The following is a 24529-nucleotide window of genomic DNA, read 5'->3' on the forward strand; positions in this document are numbered from 1 at the left end:
TCTTCAACTATAATGCATGGGTCCTATGTCTTCCTTGCATTCTCCCAAATATCCTCCCATGCCTCTGTGGAAACTTCAACACCCGGCTCTCTTAATTGTTTTGCTTTTACGTGATTTAAGTTTCCTATATATTGTGATTCCCATTTGTTGTGCTGATGATGTTTACTTTCTCAGTGATGTTCCCTTCATTTATTGTGATGCTCCTGCGTGGGTGACAGACCAGGGCCTAGGACTACAACTCCCACAATTCTCCGCTCGGCTGCGCCTGACGTCAGGCGGCCAGCGTGGTGAGGTGGCACACGTCAGTTCCTGTGTTTGGAGGTTGCAGGCTGAGACGAGTCAGGGCCCTGGGGCTGCGGATCGCTATGGGAGACCAGGCTGTGGGGAGGCGAGTGCCCGGGGACAACAGCCGGTAGACGGATCACCTTACAGCACCGTCTGAGTCTGCACTGTCCTCCTGCCCGCGGGGAACGACCGAGGGAGCCGCCGCCGGGGATCTGGCCTCTGCTCAACTGCCTCAGAGTTGGTGAGAGACCCGAGAAACTGAGCCCTGCGCCCGAGGACTGTCTGCCTCCCACTGACGGACAGTGACAGCAGCTAAACAACTTCATCGTGAACCCCAACCACAACCTGCTTCAGCACTCACCCACTCTAACACCTGATCCCCTCTTCTCCCCCCCCCCCACTCAACCCCGATCCCCTCTTCCCCCCCCCCCCACTCTAACACCTGATCCCCTCTCCCCCCCCCCACTCAACCCCGATCCCCTCTTCCCCCCCCAACCCCGATCCCCTCTCCCCCCCCCACTCTAACACCTGATCCCCTCTCCCCCCCCCCCACTCAACCCCGATCCCCTCTTTCCCCCCCCCCCAACCCCGATCCTCTCCCCCCCCACTCCACTCCCCACAGTCTCCCGTGCTCCCACTGTCTCCCATACACCCTCTGTCTCCCCCACTGTGCCCCCACCTCTCTCCCCACACACAACCCTCCAACCCCACTGTTCCCCAGACCTCTCCCCATACACTCACACCCACTATTCCCCCGCTGGTCCCCCCACCTCCCCCGCTGGTCCCCCCACCTCCCCCACTGTCCCCCACCTCCCCCACTTCTCTCCCCACTTCTCTCCCCACAGTCCCCCACTTCTCTCCCCACAGTCCCCCACTTCTCTCCCCACACACACAACCCTCCAACCCCACTGTTCTCCAAACCTCTCCCCGTACACTCACACCCCACTGTTCTCCAAACCTCTCCCCATGCACCCACCCCCACTGTTCCCCAAACCTCTCCTCATGCACCCACCTCCACTGTTTCCCCAAACCTCTCCCCACGCACCCACCCCCACTGTTGCCCAAACCTCTCCCCACACACACAAACGCCCCACCCCCACTGTTCCCCAAACCCCTCCCTGTACACCCACACCCCACTGTTCCCCAAACCTCTCCCCATGCACCCACCCCCACTATTCCCCAAACCTCTCCAGCCCCCACACACCATTGTTCTCCAAACTCCCCCTGCATACCCACCCCTCTACCCCCAGTGTTTGCCAAACCTCTCCCCACACACCCAATCCTCCACCCCCACTGTTCCCTCAACTTCCCCCCCCCATACCTCTGCTGCCCCCCCCCACACCTGTTTCCCCTTCCCCATAACCCTGCGCTAACCCTCACCTCTTCACCCTAGCTAGCCCCCAAAGCACCTCCCCCCTCCGGCTGTCACCCACACCTCTTCTCCCCCCACCCTTCTGTCCACCCCACACCACTTTCCCCCCGCCCCCACTACCCCCACACCTCTCCCTGTTCCCTGAACCCAAAATTGGCCCCTGTCCCCCAGATCATTCCCTGTCTCCCAAACCACTCCCCTACCCCATCCTCCAGACTAGTTATCACATCCTTGTTCCCCAGATCCCGCCCGACTGCCCACGTCTTGTCTCCTTAACCCCATCCTCTCCCTGGTCTTGTCATCCCATCATCTTTCCCCTTGGCCTGCACTGTAACCATTGTAATCCAACTCTTCTGCCCTCCCAACCTCGTGCTCTTATCCTGTATACTTTTGTTGAAAATGTGCTGCTGGAAAAGCGCAGCAGGTCAGGCAGCATCCAAGGAGCAGGAGAATCGACGCTTCGCGCATGAGCCCTTCCTGAAGAAGGGTTCATGCCCGAAACGTCGATTCTCCTGCTCTTTGGATGCTGCCTGACCTGCTGCGCTTTTCCAGCAATACATTTTCAGCTCTGATCTCCAGCATCTGCAGTCCTTGCTTTCTCCTGTATACTTTTGACATGTTTGACATGTTCAGTGCATTGTCAGGATATTGAGTAACACATTTGGAGGAAGTGGGAAAGGTTTCACTTTTGTTTGCTTTCAAAAACATTTACAGTATTTTGACTGATTTGAGCACCTCTGCTGCGATACAGTCAGTGTTTTAAAACTCTTCTAATGTTGGAAAGGGTACAACGTAATATGGGGGCTGGGGATGTTTTGACATAAATGGCATATCTGTAGTTTTACTTTGTATTCCTTGTTTAGCTGATGTGGTTATGACAGTGGAGTCAATCTGCTATTGTTTAAGTCTCCTCTTGCCTTCCCCCTACCAAGTTCCTCGCATAGGGGATAACATTTACCAAAAAAAATCCAGAGATTTCACATTTAAAAGTAGAGGCCTTTCCTTTGAGGTACCTGGCCTGCTTTTTCAATGTTGTGCGTACATGTCGAAGGATGAAAACGTACATGTTGGCAACAGCAACATATGTTTTTCATAAAATATATGCAATTCCCGTGTCCATGTTTTTAATTAACTCACGAGGCATGAAATATTCATGTAATGATCAGATTTAATAGAACATAGAACAATACAGAACAGAACAGGCCTTTCGGCCATCACCTTTCAGTCAGTGTATTCTTTCTTTGCAAGAAAATTTTTATTGTGAAGCAAATAATAACGCAGGCTGCTGGCTTTGTTCTGAAGATACTTGAAGTGAAAGGTGTTTGGAACCATGTGCAGTTCGCTTTGCATCAAGCACCTGCTCACCATACTTCACAGGAGTGTCACATTTTCAAACTCAAATGACTCCTCTGTTGAGTCATAATTGCCAGCCAGACTGAACCTGTGATGTACCTTGAAAAATAAATGCAAGAATTTCTGATATTTGAAAATGCCACAGCCATAACTAGAGCAGATCACACTTTGTTTATTGTATGTATATGAGCATTTAAGACAGGAGGATCCGAGGGTTATCCTTGATCTGTTCTGAGGCAGCAAAGTAGTTACTGAACAAAAACAGAAATCTGGCATCATCGATGGGGAGAAACCAGAGTTAATGTTTTGAGTCAAGTGACTTTTCATCAGAAGTCATCCTCTCCGAAGACTCGTCAAACTTGAAATGTTAACTGCTTTTTCCCACAGAAGCACCCAGACTTGCTGAGTTTTGCCAGTAATTTTCTGGTTTTGTTTCAGATCTCCAGCATCCACAGTTCTTTGTTTTATTTAAGCTGTTAATTTAGCCTGGGTGGTGGTTGGATTTGGAGGGGAAAATCAGCCCGGATTCCCGTACTTTCGAGATTGGCTGAGCAGATTCGATGTTAAAATGGAGAGAATGGAAAACACTCAGCTATTTAGAAAACTGCAGCGAAGAAATAACAAGTTAGGATTTTGGGTTCATATCATGAAGCAAGACTGAGGAGGTTTGTTACCAGTTCAAAATGCTACTCTTGTTTTCAGTTAAATAATTCCTGATGCATGCCGTCAAGGCTCAAGTTAAAAATACCCATTCTGATAAGATGCCTTCCATGCCATGAAAGGTTTCCTGCTATTGGAACCTTTATGAGCCTTGTATCCTTTCATACACAACTCTTTAGTCTCTGATCAAGGCCATCCCTCCTCCCCTCTACCTGTTGAGGTCAGAGTATTTGCATATCTTGGGTATCCCTTTTACTTCAGATTTAATTCCGATAAATGCGAGGTGCTGCATTTTGGGAAAGCAAATCTTAGCAGGACTTATACACTTAATGGTAAGGTCCTAGGGAGTGTTGCTGAACAAAGAGACCTTGGAGTGCAGGTTCATAGGATAGTGAAGAGGGAGTTTGGTATGCTTTCTTTTATTGGTCGGAGTATTGAGTACAGGAGTTGGGAGATCATGTTGCGACTGTACAGGACATTGGTTAGGCCACTGTTGGAACATTGCTGCAATTTTGGTCTCCTTCCTATCGGAAAAATGTTGTGAAACTTGAAAGGGTTCAGAAAAGATTTAGAAGGATGTTGCTAGGGTTAGAGGATCTGAGCTACAGGGAGAGGCTGAACAGGCTGGGGCTGTTTTCCCTGGAGCGTCGGAGGTTGAGGGGTGACCTTATAGAGGTTTATAAAATTATGAGGGGCATGGATAGGATAAATAGACAAAGTCTTTTCCCTGGGGTCAGGGAGTTCAGAAGGAGAGGGCATAGTTTTAGGGTGAGAGGGGAAAGATATAAAACAGACTTAAGGGGCAACGTTTTCACGCAGAGGTGGTACGTGTATGGAATGAGCTGCCAGAGGAAGTGGTGGGGGCTGGTACAATTGCAACATTTAAAAGGCATTTGGATCGGTATATGAATAGGAAGGATTTGGAGGGATATGGGCCAGGTGCAGGCAGGAGTGGTACTAGATTGTGTTGGGATATCTGGTCAGCTTGGACGGGTTGGACCGAAGAGTCTGTTTCCATACTGTTCATCTCCATGACTCTACTTGAATTTTGTGAAGTTGGAATTATCTGCCATGGCTCAGTGGTAGTCGTCTTGAGGTTCAGGATCAGACCAGGATTTGAATGTATAAATTAAGTTGAAGTTTCAAAGTAGAATTGAGGGAAGTTGCAGTGTAAGAGAAACCATCTTTTAGATGAGACAGTAAAACCGAAGTCATTAGCTGCCTCAGCTGGGTATGAAAGAACATTTCAGAAAGGAACAGGAAGTTCTCCTACAGCAAAATACAATGGATTTTGACCGTCTGAAATAAAAACAACATACTAGAAATACTCTGCAGTTCAAATAGCATCTGAGAAAGGGTCAGAATCTGAAATATAAATTTTGTTTTTCTCTCCCAGGATGATGTCAGACCTGCTGTGTATTTCCAGCATGTTCTGTTTTCATTTAGAAAATCTTTCTGACCTCTTTACTGTAAAATCCAGAAGCAGGTGGTTGGTGAGAAATTAGTTCTCGTTTTGTTAAATTCTGCCAGGGTCTTTGCCAAATTAAGGAGTGGGTGCAATTTGCTGGGCCTTGGTTTGATCCTTGGCAATGGTTAAGGTGCTGTTAGCTCTGTTGACTTTCACTTTATCTTTTGACATATCCAAGGGAATGATGTGGTTTCTCCACGTGTTAGATTGAGAGGATTCTTATGTCACAATTTCCAGTTTTGTGGCCAACCTTTGTCCTTCACGCAACAAACAGATCATCCTAATTCTCTCATTAGCTGTATGCAGGGTTTCACTGTGCAAATGGCTTCTGTTGCCATCAAAATAACAAGTACTGCTTTGTTTCTTTTAAAAAATACCCCTCCACCAGCACTCTCACCTTCAACTGCACCATTGCTGGTTTGCAAAGTTTTTTGCTTTGGTATATTCTGATTTTCTTTCAGATGCATTGAGCTGTAATCTTACATTTGCTGTTGGTAACCTTTTGCTTTTAGGTTAGTGAAAACAAAACAAAGTATCTAAGCATGAACACCAATCCTTCGAAATGTCCATATATCTTGATTGTACTGGCAGATTTATCACATACAATGCATATTAATCCTGACACAGAACTTAATAACTTTGTAATTAAGCAGCTGTGTCTCAATTATTGTCACTACAGCAAGATCCTTTGCTGTTCTTTTGACGTTTTATCCCCATTCCATTTGGAGACTGTCTCTGAAACTAAATTTCTTTTTTAAAAAATAAACGTTAGTTTTGTTTTATACTGTGTTTCGCAAAATGGAGAAACTGAAGTCCTCCCTCTCTGACCATGTTGCTGAGAGTGAAATTTATATCAATGATCGTAGTGAAAGGGAGTTAATGTTAGGAAGTTGCACAACAAATCAAACAGGGCAGTTAGCTGTGCATTGCCTGCTGTACATCAGAACTGCTCAGAAATCGGGGCTTGTCTGTCCTGGCTTATGATACTGGAATCAGAATGAGTACTGTGTGGGCATTGTTGTAAGTTTGGGGAAAAAAGCCTGCATACAAAATTGTCTCTGGGTTCAAAAGGAAAGGATTGATTGTCATTGTTCAAGTGACCGATGTCTAGAATTTGAGCTGTGACTCTTGTCAGATTTTTAAATGGGATCTTGTGTGAAAACTGCAAATTTGTAAAGAATAATGTTTGTTGGTTTATCAATTCTCTGAATTCAGTTCAGTGAAAAACTTGGAAACAATGCAAATCCCCACAGTGAGAATAAAGCAGGGAAAATGAACTCGGACCATTTTTTTTAACTGCAAAATTTAACTGTAACTAGATTGGAATGGCATATGTGGAATTATCTTAGCACTTCCACTTGAACTGCGGCAGAACCACTTTCACTGCTGGCACGGGGGTGAAATACTATGTTACGGACCTTTCAGTGATGAGAGTAGAGGTAGAACAATTTAAGGTGATGAATGAGGAATATTGGTGCTGTACTAAAGTGCACTGGTTGAAGTTATACAACAGTACAAAATATTAGTACCGTATTTAATTAGTATGTGGACTCCTTTAACTTCAATTCTTTGCCTCCTGATATTGGATTTTTTAATGTATTCAGAGAGAGGATATGAGTAACAAGATGAAAAATGAAAAATAAATAAGAATAGACTGTTTAGTCATTCCTGTTCTGCCTTTGAGTGAGTTCTCTGTTGATTGGATCTCTTTCTTCCACTCTAGTAAAATTTACAAAGCCCTATACAGTTGTTGCAAGAATTCACAATTCTTGTATTCGAGCTCTGAAGTAATAAAGACCAACATGCTGTTTTCCATTTCGAAATGTTTGTTTTCTTTCATGTTCCAGAATATTTAGATCTTCCAATTCCAGAATATTATGCTTTTCTATTCTTTCTATCAAACTGAATAATCTCTCATTATCCTGCATTGTACTCCATCTGCATTTTCTTGCCCAGTCACTTCATTTGTCTGTATTCCTTTTGCAGTCCTTTGTGTCCTCCTCACCACTTATCGCCCCACTAGCTTTGTCATCAGCAAACATGGGTTTATTACTTAGATTAGGTTCCCTACAGTGTGGAAACAGGCCATTTGGCCCAACAAGTCCATACCGACCCTCTGAAGAGTAACCCAACCCTCCCGATATTTACTGAGCCACTTCATCCCTTTATTTTAAGTAATTAGTATAGATTGTACATAGTTGAGGTCCAAGCGCAGGCTGCATGGTGGCTCAGTGGTAAGCACTGCTGCCTCACAGCTCCGGGGACCTGGGTTCAATTCCACCCTCCGGTGACTGTGTGGAGTTTGTACATTCTCCCCGCATCTGTGCAGGTTTCCTCTGGGTGGTCTGGTTTTCTCTCTCAGTCCAGAGATATGCAGGTTAGGTGGGTTGACCATGCTAAATTGCCCAAAGTGTTCAGGGATGTGTAGATTACGTTTGCCATGGGAAATGCAGGATTATAGGGTAAGGGTAGGAGAATATGGATGGTGATGGGTCTGGTTGGGTTGCTGTGGACATGTTGGGCTGAAGGGCCTGTTTCCACAATGTAGGGTTTCTAAGCTTCATTAGCAGAATTTTGGTTTACAGAGAGTAGCGATAAAGTGAGTAAAGTTGGTCGGCTATAACACTGAAATGTCACAGCAATTTGTATGGATTCTTCACTATGTGGAAACAGGCCCTTCGGGCCCTATTATCCCATATCTACCCATGACTAATTCACCTAACCTACACATCCCTGAACACTATGGGCAATTTAGCTTGGCCATTTCAACCTGCACATTTTTGGATTGTGGGAGGAAACTGGAGCACCCGGAGGAAGCTCACACAGACACGGGGAGAATGTGCAAGCTCCACACAGTCACCTGAGGTTGGAATTGAACCCGGGTCCCTGGCGCTGTGAGGCAGCAGTGCTAACCATTGTGCCACCCTCAATAATAATCAATTTTGAATTGTTATTAAAGCTGTTTGCATGAAGCTCCTGTTGGATATGGCAGGTAATCTGCTAATACCAAGCTGTCTTTTCAGTTCTTTGAAATGGTGAAGACTGTACTCGAGGGAAGGAAGTAATGGAATACTGTTTGAATACTGCATGCAATTCGGGTTTCCCTCCTATAGGAAGGATGCTGTGAAACTTGAAAAGGTTCAGAAAAGATTTACAAGGATGTTGCCAGGGTTGGAGGGTTTGAGCTGTAGGGAGAGGTTGAATAGGCTGGGGCTGTTTTCCCTGGAGCATCGGAGGCTGAGGGTGACCTCATAGAGGTTTATAAAATCATGAGGGGTGTGGATCAGGTGAATAGACAAGGTCTTTTCTGTAGGGTGGGGGAGTCCAAAATTCGATGGCATAGGCTTAAGGTGAGGGGGTAAGATTTAAAAGAGATTTAAAAATCTTTGACTTGCATCAAATTTTAGGGTGAGACCTGAACAAAGCACAACCTTGCATTTCTGTTGTCTTCCACAATATTATGGTGTCTCAAAGTGTTTCATTGCTGATTGAAAACAGTATGGCCAATTTTGTGATATGGAAATATGCAGCACCTATTTACTTATTGTAAAATCCTTTAGATAGCAATGACTAAATAATATTTATAAGCTGCTTATTCACCTGGGCAAAAAGAATTGAAATATAGGAGATGAAACAAGCGAGGCTCTAAAGAGGGTTATGAGTGATTAAGATATGTTTTCGCTGAATCTTTTGTGCCTTACAGGAGTACAAACATTGTGCAATTTCTAGGTTTTGTTTGCATAGTAGGTATTATGATCTTGGTGTGGTCTTGACTCGTGCTTAATCATTTCCCATATATAAGGATGGAAATGGGTCCCAGGGCTCACTTCTGACGATAACAGGAGAAACCAATTGGAATTACTTTGACTCTATGTGCTTAATTTTATTTTGAGCATTTTCATCATTTTGCTGTGTGATGTGAATCGTCTTGTGGCTAGTAGGATCAGAAATTAGTGTGCCGTCCATCTGCATTGCGTGGTTTGCAGAATAGCTAATTACTCTCCTGATAACTAATGTCAAAAAGAAATCAGCAAATGGGACTTGTAATAACAGTGTAATACTGCAGAATCTAATTACCACGTCTGGACAGATGTGATTGAAATTGAAATAACATACAAATCGTGTTTGAAATTAGCAGTTCTTATAGGCACAGTACATTGAAATGAGCGAAGTGCTGTATATGGTGCATAAGAAAATTGTATTGCCTCAGAAAACAAGAGTTCTGTTTTCTATTTTGAATGAGTTTGCTGCACAGTAAATCACTTGTGCTGACAACTTGCTTGTCTGAACACAGCACTCGTCACATCATCACCAGATAGATTTGGAAGTGCTTCATCTCATCTGATCTTGCCATTCCAGAATAACAGCTTTCATACTCCCAATTACAGTTCTTAGCTGCTGAAATAAATCCAGTATCCTTGCCTGAGCCACTGTTTCTGGCAATCTGTTTTAGCTTTTCATTAACTTAGTAAAAGCAGTCTTTTCCGCCATCAGTCCTACCCTATCTCGTCTGAACCTGTGGCACCCTTGGTCAGTTGGCATTGGCAACATTCTGTTGTACACCTTTATAATGTGAAATTGTTTGTGAAAACCCTCAAAAACTAAAGCTTTAAGTATTCAGAATACTGGGAAGTCCTTTTAAAGAATATTGACTTGCTGATTTAATGTTTCTGCCTGAAGGCAACAGAGACTTGAAATTGCCAACAAATCTGTGATTGAGGCTTATAATACGGATTGACGGACAACTGTTGTATAGTTAGTTCTAAATTAGTCTTTGTTATAACGTATAAAAATTTTACAAAAGTATTGTCATGACCTCAAAACAACAAACTGAGCATGTTATCCTTTGTAAGCCTGGGTAAATTTATGTTAGCCATGGAGGTCCTTTAAGAAGGCATGGGCGGAAAGCAGTTTGCTCGATTACTTTTTCTGTATTGTGTAATTTATGTCTGAGTTTTAAGAGGAATGATTTTATGGGTGTGGTTAGGAGTGATTGTTCTACCTTTCCAAATAGATTCAAGTATGCCTTACTTTACAGGACATTTTGATTCAGAAACTGATGGGCTCTTGGCAGGATAATTTTGAAATCCGAATTGCTGTGAGGTTACAGAGCTTGAAATGATCAGTAATACTCTCGGAAACTCAACTTTGGTTTAAAGTCTCTTGCAATCATTCACCTTGGGGAAAATGAGGACTGCAGATGTTGAGATCAGAGTCTAGAGTGTGGTGCTGGAAAAGCACAGGTCAGGCAGCGTCCGAGGAGCAGGAGAGTCGACGATTCGGGCATAAGCCCTTCGTCAGGAATGAAGCTTGTGGGCCTGGGCTGAAAGATAAATGGGAGGGGGGTGGGGATGGGGTTGGGAGGAAGGTAGCCAAGAATGCAATAGGTAGGTGAAGGTACGTTGGGACGCTGCAACTACACAGCATTAATGTGGATTTCACCAGTTTCCTCATTTCCCCATCCCTGCCTTATCCCAGTCCCAGCACAGCACTGCCCTCTTGACCTGTCCATTGTTTTTCCCATCTATCCATTCCACCCTCCTCTTCAACCTATCACCTTCTCCCCACCTTCATCTACCTATTGTATTCACAGCTTACGCTCCCCGCCCCCCCCCCGCCCCCCCCAACCCCCTCGCCCCCCCAACCCCCTCCCATTTATCTCTCAGCCCTCTTGGCGCACAAGCCTCATGCCTGATAAAGGGCTTATGCCTGAAATGTCAATTCTCCTGCTCCTCAGATGCTACCTGTCCTGTGCTTTTCCAGCACCACACTCTCCACAGTCATCCAGTTTGCCAAAGTATCTGCAGTCTTTTAATGGGCGGGAAGAGTATTTGAGATTTCCATTACCATTTACGTGAAAATACATTTTGGGATTGTAATCCCTAACAGAGTCGTAGAGATTTAAGCACAGCAAAACCCTTCAGCCCATTACTTCTGTGCTGGTCAAAAGCAACCACCTAAGTATTTTAATTCCATTATCCAGCATTTGGCTCATAGCCTTGTATGCCTTGGCATTGCAAGTGCACATCTAAATACTACTAAAATGTTATGAGGGTTTCTGTCAATGCCCCCCCCCCCCCTTTAAGGCAGTGAGTTCCAAATACCCACCACCCTTTTGTTAAAAAAGAATTGTTCTTCATACCTTCTCTAAAAGTTCTGCCTTTTACCTTAAATCTGTAGCCTCTGGTCATTAATCCCTCCATCAATGGGAAAAGTTTCTCTCTGTCTACCCTATCTATGCCCCTCATAACTTTAGACATCTCATTTGTGTCCCTTCTCAATCTTTTTTGCTTTAAGGAAAATAACTCTAGTTTTTCCAATCTCTCTTCATAACTGAAACTCTTCGGGCCAGGCAGCATCCTGGTAAATATCCTCTGCACCCTCTCCAGTGCTATCACACTCTTCCTTAATATAGATTACAGAACGAGACACAGTACTCTCGCTTTGGCCTAATCAATGCTTTATACGGATCCAGCAAAATCTCCCAGCCCTCAAACTCTGGGCTTTGATGAACAAAGGCAAGTAGATGCTGTGTGGTGCTGTAAAAGGCACAGCAGGTCAGGCAGCATTTGAGGAGCAGGAAAGTCCGAATGAAGGGTCTTGCCTGAAACACTGACTCCCTTCTTCAGATGCTGCTTTACCTGCTGTGCATCTTCCAGCGCTACACAGTATCTGCTTTGATTCTCCAGCATCTGCAGTCTTCACTATCTCCTAATGAAGGCACGTGTAACTACTTTATCCACGGGTCTAGCTAACCTTTGTGCTATCTTATTCTGGATTTCCACAGCAGAGGAAATAGTTTGTTTCTTAAAATAATCCATGGTAAACTTGATGAAATTTTGTTCCAGGAAATAATAATGTGTCACGTGTTTAAGGAAATCAGTTTCAGTCTTACAATTAGTCTGGATCAGTTGACATTTCAGTATAGTAACATACCGTTGCTATACTTTTTTTTATGGCGGTCTGTTTGATACATTGTCTGAACCCATAGCATTTATTCATTCAGGCCAGCGTTCCAAGAGGTGCAAGGAATTCTCACAATATTGTTCATGAATCAGATAGAAATAGGAGAAAGTCATTCAGCTCCTCAAACGTGTTCTGCTATTCTGGTTCACCTGTACCTCAATTCTGTTTAAATCTTGCCTTGTTTCTTTTACCTAAAAGTAAGTCTATGAATCTCAATGTGGGAAAATGATTGCATAGAGCTATTATTGCTAAGAGAGTGGAAGCAGAATTTTTTGATTTGTATCATGTCGGAATGTGGCATTGGTGCCAATTAATGATTGCCAGTTAATTTGGACATGGCTTCCAAGTTAATTGATGTAGAAGATGTGATTTGCTTTGGGGAAGCTCTGTTTGGTTTCTACCATTCTTGTTTATTAGCTGGAGAAGAAATTGATAAAATTCCATGGGTAGGTAGTGGTTACTTAAGGGTTTTTTTTAAAATATCCACAGCTTGTGGAAGTTTTAGTGTCACTTTTTTAATAGATTTTATTTTTACAAAATTACAAAAATAGTACAAACTAGTGTATTCCACTTTACAGTATAATAACAGCACCAATATAAGATTAAAAAAGAAAAAAAAACCTAACTAATCTATTCTACAAACAACCAAAACATTGAAATAGAATATCATATATTACTGACAATAAACAGAAGGAGCAAAGAAAACAAATAAGTAAATAAGTAACTAAATACATATTCAAAACAGATTTGTATCCAGTTATAACAAAACCCGTATTTATACGGGATTCCACCTCCCAGGGGTCCCCGAACCAGCCAGAACCATTACCACGACTAAGCAAAGGCCTTGAACAATATGGCTGAAATATGTGTCAATGTAGTTCAAAAAGGCTGCCATGTTCTATAACATAATTCTCTTTTTTGGTGCACCATACTTGTGAGGAAGTCAAGGGGGATATATTCCATGATTATCCTATGCCAATTTGAAAGTCCTGGGGGACCTTTGGATACCAAATTCACAAAAATATTTTTCCTCTCAAAAAAGGAAAGGAGAGTCAATAATTTCCTCCCGTATACATCCAAAGAGGGGAAATTTGGGGAGCCCAAGAGGAAAGACAGTGGCTCCAACACAATCTCTGTACTCAAAATCTTTGTCAAGGCATTCACTACTCTGTCCCAGTACCTCTGGATCTTATGGCATGTCCATAGACAATGCGTGAGTGTGCCAACTTCTATTTTGCATTTAGGACACATTGGGGATGCTCCTGCCTTGAACTTTGCCTGGAACTGTTCAGGTGCCATTTGAGCCCTGTGGAGTATCTTTAATTGAGTAGCCTGAGTTCTGCTACAAATAAAGATCTCCCTGGCATTTTCCCAGACATTCTCCCACATTTCTAAGGAGATTTCCATCCCCAAATCTTGACTCCAGGCTTTACATAACCGTTCCATGTCCTTCGATACTTTATGACATAGTAAGTGGTAGAGAGTACTGACAGAGGTCCGACCCATCAGCTGAAGCAGGCTCCTTTCCCTATCTGGTTTATAAGGATTAATTATCAATGTGGTCATCTTTTGTATAAAATCTTCTATTTGAAATTACCAAAAAAGGTCCTTGCTAGGCAGCCAAAACTTCTGACGCTGCTGCTCGAAGGACGTCATGAGCACCCCATCGAACAGATCTCCCAAACAGGAGATAGAGTCATAGAGATGTACAGCATGGAAACAGACCCTTCGGTTCAACCCGTCCACGCCGACCAGATATCCCAACCCAATCTAGTCCCACCTGCCAGCACCCGGCTCATATCCCTCCAAATCCTTTCTATTCATATACCCATCCAAATGCCTCAAATGTTGCAATTGTACCAGCCACCACCACATCCTCTGGCAGCTCATTCCATACACATACCACACCCTGCGTGAAAGCGTTGCACCTTAGGTCTCTTTATTGTCTTTCCCCTCTCACCCTAAAACTATGCCCTCTAGTTCTGGACTCCCTGACCCCAGGGAAAAGACTTTGTCTATTTATCCTATCCATGCCCTTCATAATTTTGTAAACCTCTAAAAGGTCACCCCTCAGCCTCCGACACTCCAGGGAAAACAGTCCCAGCCTGTTCAGCCTCTCCCTGTAGCTCAGATCCTCCAACCCTGGTAACGTCCTTGTAAATCTTTTCTGAACCCTTTCAAGCTTCACAACATCTTTCCAATAGGAAGGAGACCAGAATTGCACACAACATTCCAACAGTGGCCTAACCAATGTCATGTACAGCTGCAACATGACCTCCCAACTCCTGTACTCAATATTCTGACCAACAAAGGAAAGCATACCAAACGCTGTCTTCACTCTCCTATCTACCTGCGACTCCACTTTCAAGGAGCTATGAACCTGCACTCCAAGGTCTCTTTATTCAGCAACACTCCCTAGGACCTTACCATTAAGTGTATAATTTCTGCTAAGATTTGCTTTTCCAAAATGCAGCACCTCGCATTTATCTGAATTAAACTCCATCTGCCACTTCTCAGCCCATTGGCCCATCTGGTCCAGATCCTGTTGTAATCTGAGGTAACCCTCTTCACTGTCCACTACACCTCCAATTTTGGTGTCATCTGCAAACTTACTAACTGTACCTCTTATGCTCTCATCCAAATCATTTATGTAAATGACAAAAAGTAGAGAACCCAGCACCGATCCTTGTGGCACTCCACTGGTCACAGGCCTCCAGTCTGAAAAACAACCCTCCACCACCACCCTCTGTCTTCTACCATTGAGCCAGTTCTGTATCCAAATGGCTAGTTCTACCTGTACTCCATGAGATCTAATCTTGCTAATCAGTCTCCCATGGGGAACCTTGTCGAACGCCTTAGTGAAGTCCATATAGATCACATCTACTGCTCTGCCCTCATCAATCTTCTTTGTTATTTCTTCAAAAAACTGAATCAAGGTTGTGAGACATGATTTCCCACGCACAAAGCCATGTTGACTATCCCTAATCAGTCCTTGCCTTTCCAAATACATGTACATCCTGTCCTTCAGAAATTTCCTCCAACAACTTGCCCACCACCGAGGTCAGGCTCACTGGTCTATAGTTCCCTGGCTTGTCTTTACCGCCGTTCTTAAACAGTGGCACCACGTTTGCCAACCTCCAGTGTTCTGGCACCACATCTGTGACTATCACTGATACAAATATCTCAACAAGAGGCCCAGCAATCACTTCTGTAGCTTCCCACAGAGTTCTTGGGTACACCTGATCAGGTCCTGGGTATTTATCCATCTTTAACAGTTTCAAGACATCCAACACTTTCTCCTCTGTAACCTGGACATTTTGCAAGATGTCACGATCTATTTCCCTACAGTCTATATCTTCCGTATCCTTTTCCACAGTAAATACTGATGTAGAATATTTATTTAGTATCTTCCCCATTTTCTGTGGTTCCACACAAAGGCCGCCTTGCTGGACTTGAGGGGCCCTATTCTCTCCCTAGTTACCCTTTTGTCCTTAGTATATTTGTAAAAACCCTTTGGATTCTCCTTAATTCTATTTACCAAAGCTATCTCATGTCCCCGTTTTTCCTTCCTCATTTCTCTCTTAAATATACTCCTATTTCCTTTATACCCTTCTAAGCATTCACTCGATCTATCCTGCCTGTGCCTGACATATGCTTCCTTTTTTTTCTTAACCAAACCCTCAATTTCTTTAGTCATCCAGCATTCCGTGTGCCAACCAGCCTTCCCTTTCACCCTGACCGGAATATACTTTCTCTGGATTCTTGTTACCTCATTTCTGAAGGCTTCCCATTTTCTAGCCGTCCCTTTACCTGCGAACATCTGCCTCCAATCAGCTTTTGAAAGCTCTTGTCTAATACTGTCAAAATTGGCCTTTCTCCAATTTAGAACTTCAACTTTTAGATCTGGTTTATCCTTTTCCATCACTATTTTAAAACAAATAGAACTTTGGTCGCTGGCCCCAAAGTGCTCCCCCACTGACACCTCAGTCACCTGCCCTGCCTTATTTCCCAAGAGTAGGTCAGGTTTTGCACCTTCTCTAGTAGGTACATCCACATACTGAATCAGAAAATTTTCTTGTACACACTTAACAAATTCCTCTCCATCTAAATCCTTAACATGATGGCAGTCCCAGTCGATGTTTGGAAAGTTAAAATCCCCTACCATAACCACCCTATTATTCTCACAGACAGCTGAGATCTCCTTACAAATTTGTTTCTCAATTTCCCTCTTACTATTAGGGGGACTATAATACAATCCCAATAAGGTTATCATCCCTTTCTTATATCTTAGTTTCACCCAAAATACTTCCCTGGATGTATTTCCGGAATATCCTCCCTCAGCACAGCTGTAATGCTATCCCTTATGAAAAATGCCATTCCCCCTCCTCTCTTGCCTCAGATCGATGTCTTTCCTCACTATCTCCCTGGGTCCCACCCCCTCCCCCCACCTTCGTAGTTTAAATCCTCCCAAGTAGTTCTAGCAAATTTCCCTGCCAGTATATTAGTCCCCTTCCAATTTAGGTGCAATCCATCCTTCTTGTACAGGTCACTTCTACCCCAAAAGAGATTCCAATGATCCAAAAATGTCAATCCTTCTCCCATACACCAGCTCCTCAGCCATGCATTCATCTGCTCTATCCTCCTATTCCTGCCCTCACTAGCTCGTAGCACTGGGACCTCCTTTTTAAATTTCTGTCTAACTCTCTGTAATCTCCCTTCAGAGTCTCAACCTTTTCCCTTCCAATGTCGTTGGTTCCAATGTGGACAATGACCTCCTGCTGGCCCCTCTCCCCTGTGAGAACATTCTGCACCCTCTCTGAGACATCCTTGATCCTGGCACCAGGGAAAAAGCACACCATTCTGCTTTTTCTCTGCTGGCCACAGAAACGTCTGCCTGTGCCTCTGACTACAGAATCCCCTAACACAATTGATCTCTTGGAAGCCGACGTACCCCTTATCGCATTAGAGCCAGTCTCAATATCAGAAACTTGGCTGTTTGTGCTACGTTCCCCTGAGAATCCATCACCCCCTACATTTTCCAAAACAGCATACCTGTTTGAAATGGGTATATCCACAAAAGACTCCTGCATTAGCTGCCTACCTCTCTTACCCTTCCTGGAGTTAACCTATCTATGTGACTGTATCCCCCTTTCTATAACTGCCATCCATCACATACTGTTGCTGTTGCAAATTCCTCATCGCTTCTATCTGTCTCTCCAACCGATCCACTTGATCTGATAAGATTCGCATCCAACAGCATTTAAGGCAGATATAATCTGCAGTAACCCTTAAACTCTTTTTAAACTCCCACATCTGACAAGAAGCGCATACCACTCTTCTAAAGGCCATTTTTGCTCCTTCACAATCTACAGACCCAGAAAATAACACCATCTTATTCCTCTACAAACACTGCCCCAGGTTAAATTAATAGCTATAGCTTATATTTTAAGTTTAATCAAGAGACTTATCTCCAAAAACACATAATCAAGAAAGAATCCACTCACTTCTGCAGCCTTTCCCTTGGACAGACTGAAAACAACAATTAACTTATCTGATTCTGTGCTGTGAACTTCATACGTCTGGACTCCCAGATTTTGAATACAGCATCGGTCAGCCCTGGCTGGAATCCCAACGTTCCCACTATCTGGGTATAAGGGGAGGTTTTTTGTAGGTTACCCTCATCCTGTCGCATTATCCTCCAGGCTTTAACTGTATTTAGTACAATAGGGTTTTTTACAATAATCCATAATAACTCTCACCTTGTCCATAAATCGTAGATTTATGAGTAGATTTTGCTTGGGGCGCCTTGATATCTAACCAAATTGATTATGGGTCACAAGAGACCCAATCAGCTGCATAAGATAATATAGAGCTCAATTTCAGATGAGACTTCAGACCTCCTGAAATCTGCAAAGTCCAGCCCACCCCTTGTGGCAGCTGCAGCTTTTCTAATTGATAAGGGGCCGTCTATGATTCCAAATAAAGGAGCCGAGCCAACCATAAAGCTTACACAGCGCCTGTCGCAGCAGCATCAAGGGGAGCACTCTCATAGGATATAGAAGACAAGGTAGAATATTCATCTTAACTAAGGCCACTCTATCTAGCCAGGATATTGGGAGAGCTTCCCAGTGTGTGTAATTGGCATTACATAGTTGACCAAATGCTGGAATAATAAAGATACCTAAGCGACCACCGAAAGGGGAAACAGGATCCATCTGGAAAATTGGATATACTGGCAAGACCTTCCAGCGGCATGGCCTCCGATTTCATAAAATTGATTTTGTAACCTGAGAACATAGCAAATAAGTTAACCACTTGAATTAAGCGGGGCACGGATGTCGAAGGATCATTTAAGAAAAGGAGGACATCATTGGCATAGAGAATAATTTTGTGCTTGTCCGATCAAATCTCTGGAGCTGTTATTTTAGGGTCAGTTCGTATAGCTTCCACCAGCGGCTCAATCACTCGCGTAAATTGTAATGGTGCGAGAGGACATCCCTGATGACAGCCTCTGCCAGCGTTAAAGCTATCTGAACTTAAACCATTGGTGATCACTGCTGCTTTGTGATCATCATATAATACTGTAACCCATTTAGTGAAGACCTCTCCAACATCAAACCATTCCAGTGTATAAAAGAAATATGGCCATTCTACCTGATCGAATGCCTTCTCTGTGTCTAGGGAGACAACTAATCCCGGTATCACTCCTTGCTGGCAGGCTTGTGCCATATTTAAGACCCTTCTAATGTTATTAGTTGACCTGCAACCCTTTATACACCCCATCTCGTCTTTTTTTATAACGACCCTCTTCAGTCTTAATGCTAACATTTTTGAGAGAATTTTAAAATCCACATTTAACAAGGATAAGTGTCTTTATGACGAGCAGTCATCTGGGGCCTTTCCCTTCTTAAGAATGAGAGAAATGTTTGCTTTTCTCAATGAAGGTGGGAGGCAGCCCTGACTATGTGAATAATTATACATATTTATAAGTGGCCCGGCCAGTTTCCCTCTAAATTCTTTATAGAATTCAGTCTGGAATCTGTCTGGCCCAGGCACTTTGCCACTCTGAAGCTGCCTAACCGTGTCCTGTACTTCCTGGGTTGCCAGAGGGGCATTCAAGATCGACACCTGCTCCGAGGTTAGGCCCAGATTTTTAAAGAAAGACTCCATCTTCCTCGTTCTATCCTCACAGTTCTGTGATTTATACAATTCAAAATAGAACTTTCTAAAGGGAGCATTGATTTCTTGACGATTCTATGTCAGGGAACCAGCGGTTTCTCTAATAGACGTAATGGCTTGGGGAGCTTTTTTCTTTCTGGCAAGGTATGCTAGATACCTGCCAAGTTTGTATTCAGATAGTCTCTGCTTCGCAAATAATATCTCCCTCTTTGCTGTTTGAGTAAGTGTGTATTCAAGGCTGCCCTAAGGGCTGTGATCCTCTGTAGCTTAGGAATGGAGGACCTATCAACATACGCAATTTCATTAGCCTTCAAGCGAGCCTCAAACAGGCACTGTTGTTCTCCCTTTTGTCTTTTCCGAATCACAGAATATGAGATAACCAAGCCTCGGGCGTATGCCTTAGCAGTCTTCCACATCGTCGAAGGGTTACTGGCCATGCCTGAATTGATATCCCAGAAGGTTTTAAATTCTTGTGAAAAATATTTTATGAACTTGCTATCCTTCAATCAAAAAGGGTCCATACGCCAATGTCAGGAACCTATCTCATCATCAATAGTGTAAACCTCCATATATACTGTGGCATGGTCCGAAATAGTTATATTGCCTATTTTACAAGATCAAGTTCAGAAGGGTCGAGGGGATAAAAACAATGTCAATTCTGGTATGGCACTCATGTGGAATAGAATAGAAAGTAAAGTCTGTACCCTCTGGATGAAGACACCTCCACACATCTACCAGCCTCAACTCCCTCAGCTGCCTAGATCGCAAAGATATTTCCGCAGAGTTCCTAGGTATCCTGTCCATCTCTGGGTCAATGGTACAATTAAAATTTCCCCCTATAATTGTATAGCACATCCCAAGGGCAATCAACTTGGAGAATGCTCCCATTACAAATTTAAAAGGGTGTGCCCAGGGCAATTAAGATTCAAAATCCCGTATTCCACTCCATATATTAGGGCTTTAAATAATATATACTGTCCAGACTAATCTTTTATCTGGCTTAGCGTTTGGAACGGCAGTTTCTTCCAAACAAGAATGGCTAGTCCCCTTCTTTTTGATCTGAAAGATAAAAAGAACACCTGGCCAAGCCTGTCTGCGGTGAGAGCCTTTGCCCTGAGTCATTTTAAAAAGCACCAAACTGTTAAAGTTTGATGCAGATTGGCCGGCGATGCTGGGAAAAAATTATTTTAGGTAATTTCGTAGGTGAGGTGAGGATGGGTACCCCACTTTGCCTGAGTCTTGGGCAAAACTCTGCAGACTCTGACCTATTGGGTTGCCGCCATCTTGGATCTCCCCCTTGTGTCACTTTTTAACTTCGTTATCAACTGTGCTGCTGACTTGTATTGGCTTCCCTGGTTCTAACCTTTCCTGTTGGCTTTCCCGTTGGTTTCACTGTCACTAGACACGACTAAGGCTTTAGCTTCACACAATGCGTCATTATGGTACCCTTAACTTCAAAACAACACATTTAGGGTGAAATCTTCACTGTTGGTTGTAATACATGAAGGGTAAGTCCCATAGTTTTTACATTCCCAGTGGTTAGAGTGGACTGGGTTCTTTACTTCATACAATATATTTTCTTATTAAAAAGCTGACATCTTCTAAACATTTTTCCTCATTTTGGGAGCTTTAATATTTTCATAAAGGCAACAGTCTGTGTCCTAAGGAAACAGCTAAATTCACTGAAATAAGTAAGAAACAAAAGGTGATGTTTGAAATAAGAACAGGCTATGATCTTTCAGAGTTGCTGCACTGTTCATTAAAATCAAAGTTCTATCTTTTTCCTCATTTCCATGTTCTTTCCCGATCTAAGACAGGTTTTTTAAAAACAGAGAGAGAATGTGAAGACAGCAGCATCCGAGAGAGAGAGAAAACAGCAACTTCAAAATGAGAAGAGTGACTGTGACAAGAATGGCAGGAGTATGAGAGAGTGCAAAAAATTGAACCTATTTCTACCTGTCAGAGCTAAAGCATGGCATTAGAGGTACACAAGTGCATGATTAGGTAATACTTCTGCCTCATTTGGCCAATTGGCTTAAATCAAAAGACATTCTTTAAGCAGAAGAGTACGGTTAAGAAATTAATTTTCAAAATATTTAACCTGCAAAGTAACTAAATAGGTTAGATTTGATGGGACAGGTGATGTGTTTGACCTGTGGGATATGGGAGCTGGTGGACGCGGATGAAATCCACAGTGACCACATTTGCAACAAGTGTTGACTGCTTGAACTTTGACTCAGCATTGCTGAGCTGGAGTCCAAGCTGCAAATACTATGACACATCAAGGAGGGGAAGAGTTGACTAGATTCCCTGTTTCCTAAGGCAGTTGAACAGTTTTGATTAATTGCATCAGATTTGCTCCATACTCAGGGCAGAGTGCAGTCTCCATGAGTGAGGCAGTTATGGGGATCCAAGAATTAGCTTTGGTAAAGGACCAAATAGTGCCCTGTACTCTTGGTATAATAGGTGCAAGATTCTTGCTCCTAGTGGGACAAAGGCACAGACTGCAGGGAGGGTGAACAAACTGACCACAACGCTGTGGTCCAGAGCACCATTCGTGGGGAGGGAGAAAAAGAGAAAGTAGTAGCAATATCCTTGAGTATTGAATTCCCAATCTTGATATCTCTGTGACATCAAGTGAGAAAGTGAGAACTGAAGATGCTGGAGAGTCTTCATTTAGTGGCATAGATAATCTTCCCTCGGGCAGAAACCGGTTTCCAAAGGCTGTGTTGCCTACCTGGTGCCAAGGTGCAGGACATCTCTTCTGGGCTGAAGAGGAATTTGGAGTGAGAGTTGTTGTTGTAGCCCACATATTCACCAATAACATAGGTAGGACTAGGGAAGAGGTTCTGCTGAGGGATTATGAGCAACTTGAGGCTAAATTAAAAAACAAAACGACAAAGCTAAAAATCTCTGGACCATTTGGGCGGCACAGTGGTTAGCACTGTTGCCTCACTGTGCCAGAGACCCGGGTTCAATTCCCACCTCAGGCGACTGACTGACTGTCTGGAGTTTGCACATTCTCCCTGTGATTGTGTGGGTGCTCCGGTTTCCTCCCACAGTCCAAATATGTGCAGGTTAGATTAGATTAGATTACTTAGTGTGGAAACAGGCCCTTCGGCCCAACAAGTCCACACTGCCCCGCTGAAGCGCAACCCACCCATACTCCTACGTTTACCCCTTACCTAACACTACGGGCAATTTAGCATGGCCAATTCACCTGACCTGCACATCTTTGGACTGTGGGAGGAAACCGGAGCACCCGGAGGAAACCCACGCAGACACGGGGAGAATGTGCAAACTCCACACAGACAGTCGCCCAAGGCTGGAATCGAACCTGGGGCCCTGGCGCTGTGAGGCAGCAGTGCTAACCCCAGAGCCACCATGCCAACTTAGGTGAATTGGCTATGCTAAATTGCCCGTAGTGTTAGGTGAAGGTGTAAATGTAGGGGAATGGGTCTGTGTGGGTTGTGCTTTGGCGGGTCGGTGTGGACTTGTTGGGCTGAAGGGCCTGTTTCCACACTGTAATCTAATCTAATTATCCAGCCATATGCAAGTTGGTTTCGGGTAGATAAGATTCGAGAGTTAAATGCATGACTCGGTTAGTTTGGACGGAATGGGTTCTGATGTTTGTGGAACTGGGATGAGAGATAGCAGTTCCAATGGGATGTGCTTCATTTGAGCCATGCTGTGACCACTGTCCTGTTGAATTCTGTAACTAAAGCGTCAATAAGTTTTTAAACTAATTAATGGTAGGATGGGTTCGATTTGACGAGAAGTTTAAAAAATCAAAGGACGATGAGAACATATAACAGTAGTGAAAAGTTGAACATGAACTAAAATGTGACAGGGAGGGGTAGAAAATAGATCCAGAAGCGTATATCAGCATTGTGAACCAGAGTAAATAATGCTATTTGTGACAAAAATAGATGAGTTGTCTGCACCAGCAGAAATAATTGAATACGACTTGACAGTTATTATGGAAATGTGACCACAGAGATACCAAGGGTCAAAGGGTGTGGCACTGGCAAAAGCACAACAGGTTAGGCAACATCCGAGGAGCGGGAGATTCCGCATTTTGAGCATATACCCTCCTTCATTCCTGATGAAAGGCTTATGCCTGAAACGTTGAATCTCCCGCTCCTCGGATGCTGCCTGACCTGCTGTGCTTTTTCCAGTGCTACACTTTTCAAGTCCGACTCTCCAACATCTTCAGTTCTCACTTTCTCACTTGATGTCACAGAGATATCAAGATTGGGAATTCAATACTCAAGGATATTCAATATTGGAGAAGAATAGGCAAAGAGGAGGTGGTGACTGGCTTTCTCAGTAAAGGAAGATGTCAGTGCAATGAGGAGTACTGATATAATTACAATAAATTGTGATTTGGAATTAATTTGGGTGGAAACAAGCGATATCAATAGAAAGAAGTCAAAAGTATAAATTCAGAAATAATGGTGGCATGTAAGAAAGGCATCCCAGTTGTCATAGGTGATTTTTATTTGCATGCTGACTGAACTAATCAGATGATAAGGGTAACATGTAACATGGAACATGCTGGTCAAAAAGAACGACTCTGAGAAGGGTGAACTACCTGTGGTTAAGAGTGGTCAAGGAGAGTTTCTAATCCAACTTAATTACCAACTTAATTGAGTTCTTCGAGGAAGTGACCAAGTTGTTAGATGAAGGAAGGGCTGTTGATGTCATTTACATGGACTTTAGTAAGGCATTTGATAAGGTTCGCTATTGGAGACTAATGGAGAAAGTGAAGTCACATGGTGTGCAGGGTGTTCTAGCTCGGTGGATAAAGAACTGGTTGAGCAACAGGAGACAGAGTAGTAGTTGAAGGGAGTTTATTGAAATGGAGAAAGATGACCAGTGGTGTTCCACAGGGGTCAGTATTGGGGCCACTGTTGTTTGTGATATATTTAAATGATCTAGAAGTGAGCACTGTTGGTATGATCAAGTTTGCAGATGACACAAAGATTGGTGGAGTAGCAGAAAGCATAAGGCACTGTCAGAGAGTACAGGAGTACATAGATAGACTGGAGAGTTGAGTGGAAAAGTGGCAGATGGCTTTCAATCCAGACAAATGTGAGGTGTTGCGTTCAGGCAAATCTAATTCTAGAGCGAATTATCCAATGAATGGAAGAGCCTTGGGAAAAATTGATGGGCAGAGACATCTGGGAGTGCAGGACCATTGTACCCTGAAGGTTGCTGCGCAGGTGGATAGAGTGGTCAAGAAG

The 24529-nt window shown here is 43.6% G+C and overlaps 1 protein-coding gene across 1 annotated transcript in view; it reads left to right on the top strand.

Moving 5' to 3' along the window:
- The first annotated feature begins 314 nt into the window (after positions 1-314).
- Positions 315-24529, top strand: part of rnf216 (ring finger protein 216) — a 226483-nt gene continuing 202268 nt past the window's right edge. The window contains exon 1 of the mRNA XM_072559323.1: positions 315-526. The gene's annotated coding sequence lies outside the window, so the exon portion shown is untranslated. The remainder of the gene's footprint in view (positions 527-24529) is intronic.

The sequence above is a fragment of the Chiloscyllium punctatum genome, chromosome 40 (assembly GCF_047496795.1).
Source record: "Chiloscyllium punctatum isolate Juve2018m chromosome 40, sChiPun1.3, whole genome shotgun sequence".
Classification (NCBI taxonomy): Eukaryota; Metazoa; Chordata; class Chondrichthyes; order Orectolobiformes; family Hemiscylliidae; genus Chiloscyllium; species Chiloscyllium punctatum.